Consider the following 16,100-nt stretch of genomic DNA (forward strand, 5'->3'; position numbering starts at 1 on the left):
GTGATCTACACTTCCAGCAGTCCAGAGATCTGAAGTGGCGGGGAAGCAAAGCGAATGCTGCTTCTCCCACCTTCCAAAAGGGAAAGGGGCTGGGGATCTAAAGCCTGGTCCACACACAGATTTTGTACCATGATAACTATTTTGATTAGGAATGTGATTTTTTTTAAAAACCAAAATAGTTCTACCAATACAACCCCCCCACCACCACCACTACCACCACCAGCATGGGCCTAGTTACATTAGCATAAAAGATGCCTTATACCAGTATCGCAGTATACATAGATATGTGTTTTTCCACTTTAACAATATAGGTATTACTATCAGAAACAAAAGAGTGCTTTGTTTAGGTCAGCATAAGCTACTTCCTTGTTGAATCACTGAGTTCACACAACTCCGCATTTTTCTGAAATAGTACACAGCATTCTAGGTAGATATCTCATGATGTAATGTTCCACCACCAGGATCTATGCATTCTGGGATTTTTCTCATTGTTCATTTTGGGATATCTGCAAGAACCTGCTGGAATTCCAGGACTGGGGACTCTGATCCCCATGATTCCTCATGTCATCCAATAATTCACCTGGCTTTTGCAAGCCAGCACTATTTTAAAATTCCTGGATGCCATGATCCTGACAGTTATTAATATGAACAGGCTGCTCTGAATATATTGGCAGTTACACAGCTGGATTGCTATGGAGGAGTTAAGAGACAGCCACAGTAACATTGCAAGGAAACGGCTAAAAGAGAAGCAGGATGAAAGAACAGTTATTTCTGCACGACATTTTCCTGGAGCAGCTTCACTCACTGGAACACTGTGTCTGGGCTCAGCCAAATAGCACTGAGTGCTATGACTGGACAGTGATGCAGAACTGGGATAACAAGCAGTGGAGGCAAAAAGCTACTTCCAGGTGAGATCTGTAAAGCTGTGAGAGCTGCAATGGTAGACTACCAACATGAGAGTTCCCCTAAATGTGTAGATCATGCGGCCACTGCCATCTGGAATGTCACCACATTCAGCCAGTGGGTGTGAGATTTGATATTTCAGAAAAACAATACTTTTGATCTTAAAAGTCTCTGGCACAGATGTCATTTTGAGCATGCTGGATGGAAGAATAAAAGCCAGTCAAGTGAAACTCACCCAACAAGATAGTGACCAGCCACTACCCAGAACAAAAGTTGTTTAGTTCTCCCATACAGTTGTATTGTAATACAGCAACTATGACTTACTAGCAGTAATCCCCTCTGCAGCACTTTCAGGCTGTCTCTCTGCCTGAGTTTTGGGAGACATCTCTGGCACTGTCGCTGCTTCTGGGTTTGGCATGCTAGAGAGGTCTTGGCTATTTGAGGAAATCTCCCAATTGGGGTCCATGATTTCATAACGTGGCCTTCTGGTGCTGTGACCAAACTGTCCAGAACACCATGTCAAGGTTTAGTTGCGTCCACCGTAGCAAAAATCTAGTCCAGTTCCTCAGAATAGGTGGAGATAGTGAGAGCATTACTGGAGGTGTTGTTTTGGTCTGACTTTTTATAATTCTGCTAGAGTTCCTTTGCTTTGGGACTTGTCCCAGGAGTGACCCTTCTCCCACAGTTGCTCAAATAGCCACTCCTCTCTTGATAGTCTGGTGACTGCTGTTAAGATACAACTGGACATGCCCGTCTCCTAAAAGGGCAAGGAAGCCCAGAACCTCGTGGAGGCACGGGGCCTGGCTGTTATAATGAGTATATGATTCTGAGGGTGTGAACTCACCATAAACTGGAATCTCAAAAGGGGCAAACCCTGGTGTGTGTTAACATTTAAACAGAGAGGCAACATCCAGTCAAGGTAACCCTGGCACAAAGAGCACACATGTAAACAAAGACACTGATCCAGATGTGAAGTAACATGCCATGATAGAGCAGGGAGAGAACTGCCAGAAGTATATAGTTAATCCAAAATAGGGATGTGTCCACACAAACCTCATACCAGCATAACTCATTCAAAAACAATTCCGTCACTTGCAAAGCAGAATAAAGATATGATAAGATGACAGGTAAATTTTAACACCTTGTGTGGACACAAATTTACACATTAAAAAAAAAAAGCTTTCCCATGTGGACAAGCCTTTATTCACATACAGGAAGGGGAATAAGCTATGTCAGTCTAACGAACCTTGACACCAATATAACGGCATCCACACTGGGAGTGGAAGGGAGGTTGTACTGTTTTAACTACGTTGATATAATGAAGTGATAGGTGTTGTTTAACCACACCAGTTCTAAGACACCTATAATTGAGGTTTTCAACCGTGGGGCATGCCTCCCTGAAGGTGCATGGAGGAACATTGGGCAGCACAATGCGCAAGGTATTTTTTATGATTATTACATAATAAGAACATGACACTGGAAATTACATTGAAATAGCATGGAGAAAGTGTCTTGCAACTGATTTAATCAGATTGACTCTTTTGGCAGATATAAGGCTGTTGACACAGTACACAGAAGAGTTCTTCCAAGAGCAATTGACATTTGCAGGTCACTGCTCGGTGACAGTGTGGCAGAGAAGTTAAAAATGATCCCACTGTCAGACAACAGTCAGCTGTCGAATCTCTGAAATGTCAGAAAATATGAACATACAGCTGATCTCTTGATTGCAATCCAGTTTAAGGAAATATTGGAAGATTTTTTGTTCTGCAAGCCAATTAAGACGCATGCAACTGGATCTGAACTGTTAAATTAGAAAGTAATTTCAAAAAGTTCTCATGAGTTGAAGTAGGAAGCCTGCATCGGAATCTGTACGGATGGAGTTCTTCTATGTCTGGAGGTAGGACAGGCTTGAAAACCAAACTGTTTGAAATTGCTCCACATATATCATGGACTCATTGTATGATACACCACTAAGCTCTTGCAACTCGAAACATGAATCAGGAACTTACTGATGTTCTGAGTTCTGCTATTAAAATTGTCAACTTTATCAAAACACAGCCCACAAAGGCACAGTCTCTTTGCAATGTTTTGCGCAAAAATGAGAGTGGAGCATGATGCTTTTTTGTTTCACATTGAAGTCAGGTGTCTATCCGGATGGAAAGTGTTGCAACATTATTTATGAACTGTGAACCAAAGTTTGATTTTTTCTAGTGGATTTGAATTTTAGCAATGCAGACACTGTATGATCCCAACTGTCATGTGTTTTTGGTTTACCTTGCTGATATTTTTGATAAACTAAATTCTCTAGATGTCTCATTGCAAGGAGCAGAAAGTACTATTTTTGACCTGCACAGCAAGATATCGGCACTCAAGAGAAACATTCACTGGAACACAAAGATTGAAACTGGTTTAAGCGGTCCATTCCCATTGTTAACTGGCACTACTGACTAAACAGAATCTGAACTACTAAGCGTTGAGAACCCAATCAAGAATCACTTGACTTGTCTCAGAGCCCATTTGGATATTTTACCAAAGAAAATACACCCCATGAATGACTGGATTTTCCAGCCTTTTGTAGCTGAAGCATGGACCTTGTCCCACCCTTTCAGAGTGGTAGCCGTGTTAGTCTGTACCAGCAAAAAAACTAGGAGTCCTTGTGGCACCTTAGAGACTAACAAATGTATTTGGACATAAGCTTTTCTGGGCTAAAACTCACTTCATCAGATGCATGGAGTCGAAAATACAGAGGCAGGTATAAATACTCAAGACATGAGAAGATGGGAGTTACCCATCAGTGGGGGCTCAGTGCTAACTAGCCAATTCAATTAAGGTGGAAGTGGGCTATTCTCAATAGTTGTCAAGAAGGGAGGAAAATGACTTATGTAGTGCTAAGGAGTTCAATGTAATCAAACTGATTTCCCCCTGCTGATACTCACACCTTCTTGCCAACTGGTTGAAATGGGCCACCTTGATTACATTGAACTTATTAGCAATGTAGGAGGGATGATTGCTGGATGTCAAACCCAACTCCTCTTCTTCAGCATTTAAGATTTGACCCTGGTACCGAATATAGAGAATATTTGAAGAAAATGAGCTGGAGATAGTGCTTGTCCCATTTGTTTCTCTAATGCTTGTAATTTAACTCTATCATTGCGTATTTCTCTTTTTAAGATCTCACTCAGTTTCCTCCAAATTTCAACAGTGTCAGCAATGAAACAGTTATTTTCCTGCATTTTTGTCAAGGCTACAGAAATAGGCTTCAGAGTACTCAGCATGTGTTCAACATTTCTCTTAAGCCCAATGTTGAGAACTTTGGCTGTGACGGTGCCATCTATTTTTTCATGATTTTGTTCATAAACTGCCACCAGATTAGGCCAGTTCTTGATACAGTGCTCAAAACAGTCCACTACTGAGTTCCATTGCACATCTTGTGGGAGACTTAGCTTCGTTCCTCCCACTTTTTTCAGAGCAGCTGCTGCAAAATGGTTGCTACAGAAGTATTTTGCAACATCAACATTAGCCTTTATTTCTGAAGTCTTTGGCTAGGAGGTGCAGCAAATGAGCACTGCAATCATATGTTATTAGCTTGGGACTCTCTTCTAAATTTCTTTTCATCTTGGATACATTTGCAGCATTGTCTGTGACCAAGCTGCGTACTAGACATTTGAATTTTTTTTCACAGTTTGTTATAGCTTTTACTCCTACTTCTTGTAAGTATTCTGCTGTGTGTGCATTTCCTGATGCATCAATTGTTTCCGCAAGGAAGACATTCTCTTCTTCTGTTGTTACACAAGCACATACAACAGGATCATTATGGACATTGCTCCACCCATCAAGACTCAGGTTAACAATTTAACAATTTCACCCTCCAGACCTTTCGCTCACTGCTCAATTTCTCTTTCATACACTTTATCCAGCAATTTGCCTGTGACATCTGCTCTGTTGGGTAGACTGTATCCTGGTCTTAATGATTGAACCATGTTAATGAAGTATAGGCTCTTAATCATACGGAAAGAAGAGTTTGTTACATAAACAAACCAGGCAATTTTTTCATCAATTATCGCTTTTTGTAATCTGCTAGTTCTTATCACAAACTTATCTGTGGTTGTTTCTGGATGATGGAGATTTTTTTTTCCTTTTTGCTACAGGTGACGTACTGTGGCTATGTGACATACACGATATGACTGAAACACTATCATTGGCAGATAACTCTGAAACTATAGAAAATTACAGTGATCTTGATGGTTGATAGTCTTCAGAATCCTGTATGCTGAGGATGGATTCTCCTGAACAAAATAAGTCAATGCTGTTATTTAATTATTATTACCATACTGCTCATTTGAAGGTGAAATTGTAAAAGGAAGAGCTGCTTATTTTCACTATTTATTTTTTATCACAACTGCATCTGAAATGCTAGTACCATAGAGTAACAACTATTTTTTTTGCTCAAACATGAGAATTCAAGAATAGTCCAGAAGGAAGACAGGCAGTCCTTAAGAAAGAAGTATGAAATAACAAAGTTTACCAACCTGAAGATCCTGCACGTTCAGACATGTTCCTTTCATCATCTTCAACACAGCTTCCTCCTGAGAGGGAACACTTCTCATGACGTTGTTTCATTTGGGCAACCAGGCTTTGCATTTCTTTGTTGCACTGTTTGCATTTTGCACGCATGCCTGTCTTACCCACAGGTAAAGGAACGTTATTAAAACTTCACTGGGTCCCTAATCCATGAACTACTGGAACTCATTTACAAAACTTTTCTTAAATATTACATGAATATATCTTCTCATACTATACAATCAGAATTTATAATCCCTATTGCATGATGAAATATCTTTGAGCCACAATGCAGCTAAATTAAAACTATCTTTAGATAGGTTTTTTCCCTCAAAAAGCATTTTATCAAAAAACAACCTAATTTTTTTGGTTTTAAAAAAAATCATTGATTTGTATCCACCCTGGTATCTGTGTATTTAAAACTTACAAGTGTACGTAATTTTATTAAAATTATGTTAAAGTCTCTGTTGGGTTTATAAATAGGTAATCAAGCACACTTTTGCATGTGTCTATTTTTATCTAGGTTGGGGGGCATAAGTCAAAGAGAGAAGTCAGCTCAAATAGGGATAACACCCTAATACAGAGGATCTCAACTTTTCCAGACTACTGTACCCCTTTCAGGAATGTGATTTGTCTTGCGGATCCCAAGTTACACCTAACTTGAAAATTACTTACTTACAAAATCACACATAAAAAAACAGAAGTGTCACAGCACACTGTTACTGAAAAAAAAATTGCTCACTTTCTCATTTTTACCATATTATAAAATAAATCAATATGAATATAAATATTTTACTTAAATTTCAGTGTCTGGTATATAGAACAGTATAAACAAGTCATTGTCTGTGTGAAATTTTTTTTTGTACTGACACCGTTAGTGCTTATGTAGCCTGTTATAAAATCAGGCAAATATCTAGATGAGTTGATGTACCCCCGAAAGATCTGTGCAGGGCCATCCTTAGGCATAGGCAGAATAGGCAGCCGTGTAGGGCCTCACTCGGCCTGGGGGCACCACTCTGCAGGCAGCCCAGATAGTGTAGAAGCAGGGCTGCTGGGTCCTAGAGAGAGCAGAATGCAGCACAGTCTGAGGGACGGGATTGGCTGCTGGGGTCTCTGGGAAGGGGAGGGGGTGGGAGTTGGGAAAGGAGCTCACCTGTGAGTGTGACTCTTTCCCCTCAACTGAGGTGAGGTGAGGCAGGCTCTGTGGCTCTGCAACCAGTATCCTTTGTTGTCCCCCATAACATCCATTCTTCTTCCCCCCGCCCCACGGAGCACCCCCTCCTTTCTCCCTCCTCCCCAGGAGCACCCCTCTCTCTCTCCTCCCTCCCCTCCGTCAGGGCTGGGTTGGGTGAGGTGCTGGGGGATAGGTGGGGGCAGGGCTGGCTGGCTGCCTGCTGAGGAATGAAAGTGAAAGTAACTCACTTTCTCGGCAGGCAGCCAGGATTGGAATGTCACACAGGGCTTGGCTGGGGTTAGCCAGATGTGTGAAAAATCAGGATAGGGGATTGGGGTACAGTGATCAGATATCCCTATTTTATAGGGACAGTTCTAATTTTGGGGTCTTTTTCTTATATAGGCTCCTTTTACGCCCCCCCACCCCCATCCCTGTCCTGATTTTTCACACTTTCTGTCTGGTCACTCTAGGTGGGGGTAATTGGTGCCTATATAAGACAAAGCCCCAAATATCGGGACTGGCCCTATAAAATCAGGACATCTGGATCTGGCCACCATAGCTGGGGAGCGCCTCTCCCCCGGGCTGGCAGCTGCCAGCGATCCATCTCATCCGGGGGGAGCTGCACACGGCAGGATGAGCTGCTGTGGCTCCATGGGTGCCCCACCTCTGAGATCAGATGCTGTGCTAACTTCACTATGGTCCATAAGGCTGGTGGTGGTGCCCATTGGCGTGTGATTGAACCTGAGGGTTTGCTGCTGCTGTTGCCATGCTGCACCCCAAGAGGTGGGTTTTGGGGTCCTGCAGTTTTCCACCTATCTCCTCCTCTACTGCAGCTGTTGGACCAGCAGGCTAGGGGGTGAGCCAAGCATGAAAGCAGTACTGTGTTGCCATTTAGATTGTCATTTAACAACTTTGTTTGCCAAAAATTCTTGCTAACAATCCTGAATCCAATTTCAATATTTTTTTAAATCAATATCTTAGACAAAAACAGAAAATTAAGTTGTTGACAATTATTAGTGACAGGTTTGGTTTGAGGCAGGGAGTGGGCCAGTTTTCATCAGAGAAACAAAAAATGTTGACTGACTTTCCTATAGCCTGTTACTCCTGATAAGAGCCCTCCAACAACTGTAATATGCTCATCTCCTTACTAGTGTATCAAGCAGGGGTCGGCAACCTATGGCACACGTGTCAAAGGTGGTAGGTGAGCTGATTTTTGATGGTATGCAGCAGCAGGCTGAGCGGCTCAGCCCATCACTGCTCTGGGGTTCCGGCTGCTGCCCTATTGCCAGCTGGGATACCAGCCATCGGCCCCACTCAGCACCTGCTGTTGGCCTGGGGACCCCCAAGGAACCCCAGGCTGGCAATGGGCTGAGCAGGCCAGCTGAACCACTCAACCTGCTGTCAGCCTGGGGTTCCATTCACTCAGCTGGCAGCGGGCTGAGTGGGCTGGTGGCGGGCTGAGTAGGGCCGGTGGGGGGTTGAGTGGCTCAGTCTGCTGCCAGTCTGGGGTGCCAGCAGCACTCAGCCTACTGCTACTCTGGGGTTCCGGCTGCCGGCCCCTTGCCAGTCAGGAGCTCAGCAGCCAGCCCCACTCTGCCTCCTGCCAGCCTGGAGGGAGCAGAATCCCAGGCTGGTAGTGGGCTGAGGGGGGGGGTTGGCGGCCGGGATCCTGGCTGGCAGGAGTTGGTGGTCAGAACTCCAGACCAGCAGCGGGCTGAGCAGGGCCTGGGATCCTTGTCTAGGGTTCCAGCCACCAGCCCGCTGCCGGTTTGGAGTTTCATTTACTCAGCTGGCAGTGGCCTGAGCAGGACCGGTGGCCAAGACCTCAGATCATAACAATAGTTTATTTATATAATATAGACAGAGAGAAACCTTCTACAAACATTAAAATGTATTATTGGCACGAGAAACCTTAAATTACAGTGAACTTGGCGCACCACTTCTGAAAGGTTGCCGACCCCTGATATAGCATGACCATATGTTGTACTAAGATTCTCCTGCTTTTTTTTCCCTGTGAGTCAGTATAACTTTTGCCAGCCCAGAAGTTGGGCAGCCAATGTTTTACGTTTTCACAATGTTTTCTCCAACTTTCATAAAGTAAATACATAGTTAATATGAGTTTAAAAGGCCAGGGACACTTCTTTGTGAAGAATCTGTACAGCAGATCATGCCCATAGACGATCCAGAAAAGAAATTTGAGGTTGAATTTTTTAATGTTGTGATGGATAAAGCAGTATCTGCTGTTGATGAAAGGTTTCATACCTTGCAAGTACACCATGAACAGTTTGGATTTTTGTATGACATAACTAAATTCAACGAAATAGGAAAACAAGAGCAACTAATGACAAAGTGCAAGAACCTAGAGAGCCTCCTGAAGCACGGTGATAGTTTTGATTTAAATGGACTTGAACTCTACGAAGAATTGACTACACTGTCATCAATGTTGCCACATGCAAAATCGGTGATGGACATTGTACAGTTTATTCATACCCGCAAACTTGTTGACATATATCCTAATGTGTACCTTGCCACTCGTATTCTACTGACAATTCCTATAACAGTAGCATCAGGAGAACGGAGTTTCTCAAAACTAAAGCTCATTAAAAACTATCTCCGCTCTACAATGAGTCAGGAATGCTTAACTGGTCTTGCTATTCTTGCAAACGAACAAGACACGACTGTGTCTTTGTCATACGATGACATTATTACTGATTTTGCAGCCAAAAAAGCCAGAAAGATTGCTTTTAATTAAAAACAAATCTTTGTTTCAATACCTCTTCATATAAATTTCCAATAAAATTTTGATAAATTAAAAAAATATATTATTTGCATCATTCTGTCATATCAGAATTTTTTCTATAGTGCTGCTTCTTTAGTGCTAGTCCATCAGCATTACAGTGTGCTTCATTAAGTTAAACTGGTTTTAATAACGTGAATGTGGCAAGTTTTCCAATACTGTAAGCTTATGTTTGTGTTGCTAAGAGCAGATCAGGCACAGGGGCACCAGTTTAATAATCTCGCCTAGGGCACCATAAATCCTAAGGCCGGCCCTGGATCTGTGTATCTCCAGGCGTACCCAGACCCCTGGTTGAGAACCACTACCTTGGAAGTTCCCACCTGCTATCAGTTGCTGGGGTTCTGGCTTTTCTCCCAAGCATTGCCCTCAACATTTTTCTTATCATTACCTAATATTTTTAGTTCTATATTAGTTGTGTGGTAAAATGTGGAGTAATGGGAGTCTAGAGGGACAAGTAGATGGGCAGAAGAGGGAGCAATTGATTCCAAAATGTTAGAAAAGATTAGTACAGCGGAGAAATTATGGGAGAGAAAAAGTAAGATACAAAGAGGAGACGAAGGTTGATAACGTTATAACTGAATGTGATCATTAGGGCTGTCAATCACAGTTAAATCACGTGATTAACTCAAAAATATTAATTGCAATTAAAAAAATTGTAATTGCACTGTTAAACAATACAATACCAATTTAAATTTATTAAATATTTTGGATGTTTTTCTACATTTCCATATGTATTGTATTCTGTGTGGTAATTGAAATCAAAGTGTATATTATTTTTTATTACAAATATTTGCACTGTAAAAATGATAAACAAAAGAAATAGTATTTTTCAATTCACCTCATATAAGTACCATCATGCAATCTCTGTCATGAAAGTGCTTACAAAGGTATTTTTTTTGGTTACATAACTGCACTCAAAAAACAAAACAATCTAAAACTTCAAGGCCTACAAGTTCACTCAGTCCTATTTTTTGTTCAGCCAATCACTAAAACAAACAAGTTTGTTTATATTTACTGGAGATAAAGCTGCCCTCTTCTTATTTACAATGTCACCTGAAAGTGAGAACAGACATTTGCATGGCACTTTCATAGCCGGCATTGGAAGGTATTTACATGCCAGATACGCTGAACATTCATATGCCCCTGCATGCTTGAGCCACCATTTCAGAGGACATGCTTCCATGCTGATGACGCTCATTAAAAAATAATGCATGTACTAAATTTGTGACTGAACTCCTTCGGGGAAAATTGTATGTCCTCTGCTCTGTTTTACCTGGATTCTGCCATATATTTCATGTTTAGTCTCAGATGACGACTCATCACATTTTGTTCATTTTTAAGAACACTTTCACTGCAGATTTGACAAAAACACAAAGAAGATACCAATGTGAGATTTCTAAAGATAGCTATAGCACTCGACCCAAGTTTAAGAATCTGAAGTGCCTTCCAAAATCTGAGAGGAAACAAGGTGTGGAGCATGCTTTCAGAAGTCTTAAAGGAGCAACACTTGGATGTGGAAACTACAGAACCGGAACCATCAAAAAAGAAACTCAACCTTCTGCTAGTGGCATCTGACTCATATAATGAAAATGAACATGCACCAGTCTGCACTGCTTTGGATCGTTATCGAGCAGAAGCCATCATCAGCATGGATGCATGTCCCCTGGAATCATGGCTGAAGCATGAAGGGACATATGAATCTTTAGTGTATCTGGCACATAAATATCTTGCGACGCCAGCTACTACGGTGCCATGAGAACGCCAGTTCTCACTTTCAGGTGACATTGTAAACAAGAAGTGAGCAGCATTATCTCCTGCAAATGTTACCAGACTTGTTTGTCCGAGCGATTGGCTGAACAAGAAGTAGGACTGAGTGGACCTGCAGGCTCTACAATTTTAACATTGTTTTATTTTTAAATGCAGTTTTTTTTAATTAATATAACTCTACATTTGTAAATTCAACTTTTTATCATAAAGAGATTGCACTACAGTGCTTGTATTAGGTAAATTGAAAAATACTATTTCTTTTGTATTTTTTACAGTGCAAACACTTGTAATCAAAAATAAATATGGAGTGAGCACTGTACACTTTGTATTCTGTGTTGTAATTGAAATTAATATATTTGAAAATGTAGAAATCCACAAATATTTAAATAAATGGTATTCTATTATTGTTTTACAGTGCGATTAATCGTGATTAATTTTTTTAATCGCTTGACAGCCCTAATTATAATATACAATTGTTTTATTTGTATGTACTACAAGATGGGCAAGGTAATATCTTTATTGCACCAACTTCTTTTGGTAAGAAAGACAAGTTTTCAGACTTACAGAGAGTTCTTTATTTGTTTAAATTGCAGGGGGTGTATCCTTAAGGCATAATGCTAAGTATTTTTCACAGTGGCTAGTAGGTGTAGTCCACAGACCAGTAGATATTGGATGAATTACTGACATACCGATTCAAGATATTCCCTCTACTTACCAATGTAAAAGTTCATCTGTCTTCACGAGGCCCATCTCCTAAGTTTTCAAGGTCCCTCGGGAGTTCTTTAGTCCTGACTAACCTAAATAACTTGGTGTCATCTTCAAGTTCACTCCTATTTTATAAATCATTAATATATTAAATCCCACCACACCCTATCTCATTTTCACCTGCTCATAACCAAGGCTTGAAAAACCCATCGGCCCACAGAAAACTGGAAGAAGTGAGCTCAAAGTAATCTGCTGCTTTTGGGAAAAGCTAAAAGTGATGGAGCTACCCAAAGAACAGAAACTCAGAAAGGAGTAGCAGAAATCCAAAGATAGCAGCAAGAAGAATGGGAGAAGAGTTGAATAACAGAGATACCTGACGTATACATACACACACCAAGTCTGGGGGAAAGGAAGCAAGGGATTCCCTGTCAACAACTAGAAAGGGCTTCAAGTTGATCAGACACATACTAACCAGAAGCCGACACAAAAGATGAAGCCCCTAAGCAGGGTTCCAGGACAAAACCATGGTAAGAATTGTACTACCCTTGCTCTACCCAGCAGCTGGAGGCGGGGGAACTGGGTCTTTTAATCAAATCAGACACACTACAATTCACTGATTCCTCCCACTCCCTTATCTTTTATCAGCCTGGAGCTAGTGGAGTCATCAATTTTCAAGTCCCGTTGAGAGTTTTCTAACAAAAAAAAAAAGGTCCTTTTCTGCTGAACCTTTCCATCCATTATCCGAAAGGTAAGAGGTTTTTTTTAATTTCAAGTTACATAAGAGTGATAATTTTTAAACAATTTTAAGTAATTGACATAAAGTAATATTCATGTGCAGCATGAAGCTGCTACTAAGTTTAGAACTGTACCCTTTTGTGCCTGTTTCATTGTGGGGTTCTACAGCTGCGTAGTCAAAAGCTTTCCAACTACAGTAGTATGCAGAGAAAACAGTAGATAGTCTCCTTTCCCTTTCCTCCTTCTAAAAACTGAAATGCATGAAAACATAAGCTAATGTCAATCACACTTTTAAACAGTTCAAGAGTCATACAGTAAAGATACGATTTTCATAGCAATCATTACTCACCTACATTACACCCTATACAGTATTTTAGAATAGTAATTAATTGTACTTTAAGACCCAGTGGGTCCCAGTTCGGTACTCCTATATGCACTATTCCTATTCACTTCAGTGGGGAACATGTGTATTTGAGAGATAGATTAGGTACTGTTTGTACAATGTAGACAAGTTAAGGTTACTATGAACCTCAGCTTTTGCATTTCCAGCCTCAATTGTTCTATGAAATATTTAAGTTTCTCTCTCGATCATGTAAGTTAGTGTACAGATTCCTAAAGAACTGAGATCCTTCAGGATGAAAGATCTTCACAATGTATCCTATCACTACTATTTAAAAAAACCTCACGTACTGTAGGCTCTTTGTAACTTCAGTAAATCATTTCCAACCTTCAAAAAGGGAATACTAATACAGCCACATACAGGCATTTAAACTGGCTTGATGCAAAGGTCAATCACAAGAGGCAGCCATGACCAGTGGTTACACTGGGCAAGTTCCCAGGCACTGAGTAACCCCTGCTAAACTCCACAGCTACTGGTTTCAAGGATAAACAGTACAACCAATTGGGACATCCAGAGTGGGGAAACCTGGCCCGGCCTGGCAATACAGGAGATGCCTCTGCAGGGTGAGGGTCAGGGTCTTCTCTCCAGCCCCCCAGTCTCCATCCTTTCCTTGATTTTTCCCCCCTGCACCTCTACTATGAAATTTAATCAAAATTTATATGACAGAATCATATCCTTACTCATGAGTTACACAGTCCAGCAAAGAACAACCTGCTCAGGTACGTTATATCAACACAGGAAAGAATAGGTCCAACAGGGATAAGGAGGCTCTACACCTCAACACCCTGCTCCACCCTAAGTGGGGTGCAAGATGAGGACAAATATGTCTAGAACACATCCAAAAAACAATCTGTTTAGAGAACACAGGAAAAGCTGCATGCAGGCCAAAGTGAGCTATTAGAGCACCATTCAACTAAGGTCATGAAAAAAATAACTTGGAAATGGAAGTATGTGGATCTTTCTCTCTACTGCAGCTGGGAGCCAGCCAACAAGCCACAGGGTGCAATGCAAATCAGACAACAGGTCAGGAGATGTTTACCATACTTAAAGTCGTACATGTCATTGACAAAAGTCTATACAATTATTTCTGCCTTCATTTTATGATACCAGCCAGAGCAGCCCAGAACGCAGAATTAAATACATGGAAGTGACAGGCAATGCACATGCTACAATCAGTTCATCGTTACCATGAGGTGGGAGCGGCGGGGCAGCGGCGCAGACTTACAGGAGTTGTGGATCTCATCCCAACATACAGCAAGAAGGTACCTTATATCGAATACTGTCTAAAAGAAGAGACTCGACGAGACTTCTAGACCGGAAGGGAAAACTACCTTCCCTGAGCTCCGGGAACTGGGGAGCGGAAGGGGGGGTATCTGGCTTCGCTTCATTTTCTGCCCTTCACTCCACCCCTCTATACACCTTAACCCCTCTGCCCCCGCCCCCCTGCGCCATAGGGGCACAGCGCCCGCCCCCTCCGGACCAGGGGGCTGCAGTCAGTTGGGCTTTGAACCCGGCTCGCCTGGTTCGGGCCTCCCCACCCCGCCGCTGCCGGCTGGGGACGCGCCGAGGCCGGGCACGCGCGGCGCTCGCGCCCAGGGGCGGAGGGAGTCAGTTACCAGGGTCCAGGCGGAGCAGCAGCTGCTCGGGGCCCGGAGGTGGCAGGTCCCGGCCCGGAGTCGCGTTCTTTCCGCAGCGGCGGCAGCTTGTCAAAGAGAAAACATGACGTGGGAAGGAGGCGGTGCGATCTCGCGGGGCAAGCGCCCAACTCTCGCGAGACCCTGTCGCGGCTTTCCCTCTTCCCCCGGGCTGCGGGGCGGGGCGGCTCCTGGAGTTCCACCCTGTCTGCGTCGGGGCTGAGCCTGGCTGGCGGGAGCGCGCGTAGCAGCGAGCAAGGCTGTGCCGCGCCTGCACGTGTCCCACGACACACACCCACGAGCCGAGCGGAGTAGCGCAACGTGCCGCTTGTTTCCCGCTGTGCCACGCAGCCCACGGTCACCGCGTCCCCTCCACACACGGGCACAGTGTGCACCTGGCATCCCGCCGTGTGCCCCATGTAGTGTGCCCGCCCCTGGCCCCTGCTGCGCCGTGCCCTCTGCCACATCGCCACACGAGCCTTCGCAGCACCCGGCACCCCGCCACGTGCCCCATGTAGTGTGCCCGCCCCTGGCCCCTGCTGTGCCGTGCCCTCTGCCACATCCCCACACGAGCCTTTGCAGCACCCGGCATCCTGCCGTGTGCCCCATGTAGTGTGCCCGCCCCTGGCCCCTGCTGTTCCGTGCCCTGTGCCACATCCCCACACGAGCCTTTGCAGCACCCGGCATCCCGCTATGTGCCCCATGTAGTGTGCCCACCCCTAGCCCCTGCTGTGCCGTGCCCTCTGCCATATCCCCACACGCACTCCTGCACAGTGTGCACCTGGCATCCCGCCATGTGCCCCATGTAGTGTGCCCGCCCCGGCCCCTGCTGTGCCATGCCCTGTGCCACATCTTCATATGAGCCCCTGCACAGTGTGCACCTGGCACCCCGCCATGTGCACCATGTAGTGTGCCCGCCCCGGCCCCCTGCTGTGCCGGGCCCTCTGCCACATCTTCATATGAGCCCCTGCACAGTGTGCACTCGGCACCCCGCCGTATGCCCCACGTAGTGTGCACGCCCTTGGCTCCTGCTGTGTCGTGCCCTCTGCCACATCTTCATATGAGCCCCTGCACGGTGTGAACCTGGCACCCATGGCCTCTGTCACTTCCCTGGAGCCCTGGAGCACAATGTGCAGCACAGCCCGCCATGAGCCTCATGCACAGGGTGCATCTTGTGCCTCGCTGTTTCATAGGGCCTGCCCCATCCCTACCATAACTCTGTGCACTACAAGCCCTATGGCACAATGTGCATGGGTGGCAGGTTTGTATAATTTTTGGTGGTGCCCAAGTGGATCTGTCCCATCCATAGGATCGACCGGGGCAACCACCCCGGGCCTCGTGCTTTGGAGGGCCCTGTGCTTCAGGGGATGCAGGTCCAGGGTGGCCTGGAGGGTTAGCAAGGTGCCTGGCACCAACAGCAGCAAG

At 44.1% G+C, this 16,100-nt stretch overlaps 1 protein-coding gene across 12 annotated transcripts in view; it reads right to left on the reverse strand.

The window, feature by feature from the left end:
• Nucleotides 1-14,783, reverse strand: part of HERC1 (HECT and RLD domain containing E3 ubiquitin protein ligase family member 1) — a 266,405-nt gene extending 251,622 nt beyond the window's left edge. For all 12 annotated transcript variants that reach the window (XM_030576957.1, XM_030576953.1, XM_030576956.1 and 9 more), the window contains exon 1: nt 14,658-14,783. The gene's annotated coding sequence lies outside the window, so the exon portion shown is untranslated. The remainder of the gene's footprint in view (nt 1-14,657) is intronic.
• Between the last annotated feature and the right edge of the window lie 1,317 nt (nt 14,784-16,100).

Source organism: Gopherus evgoodei, chromosome 10 (genome assembly GCF_007399415.2).
Source record: "Gopherus evgoodei ecotype Sinaloan lineage chromosome 10, rGopEvg1_v1.p, whole genome shotgun sequence".
Classification (NCBI taxonomy): Eukaryota; Metazoa; Chordata; order Testudines; family Testudinidae; genus Gopherus; species Gopherus evgoodei.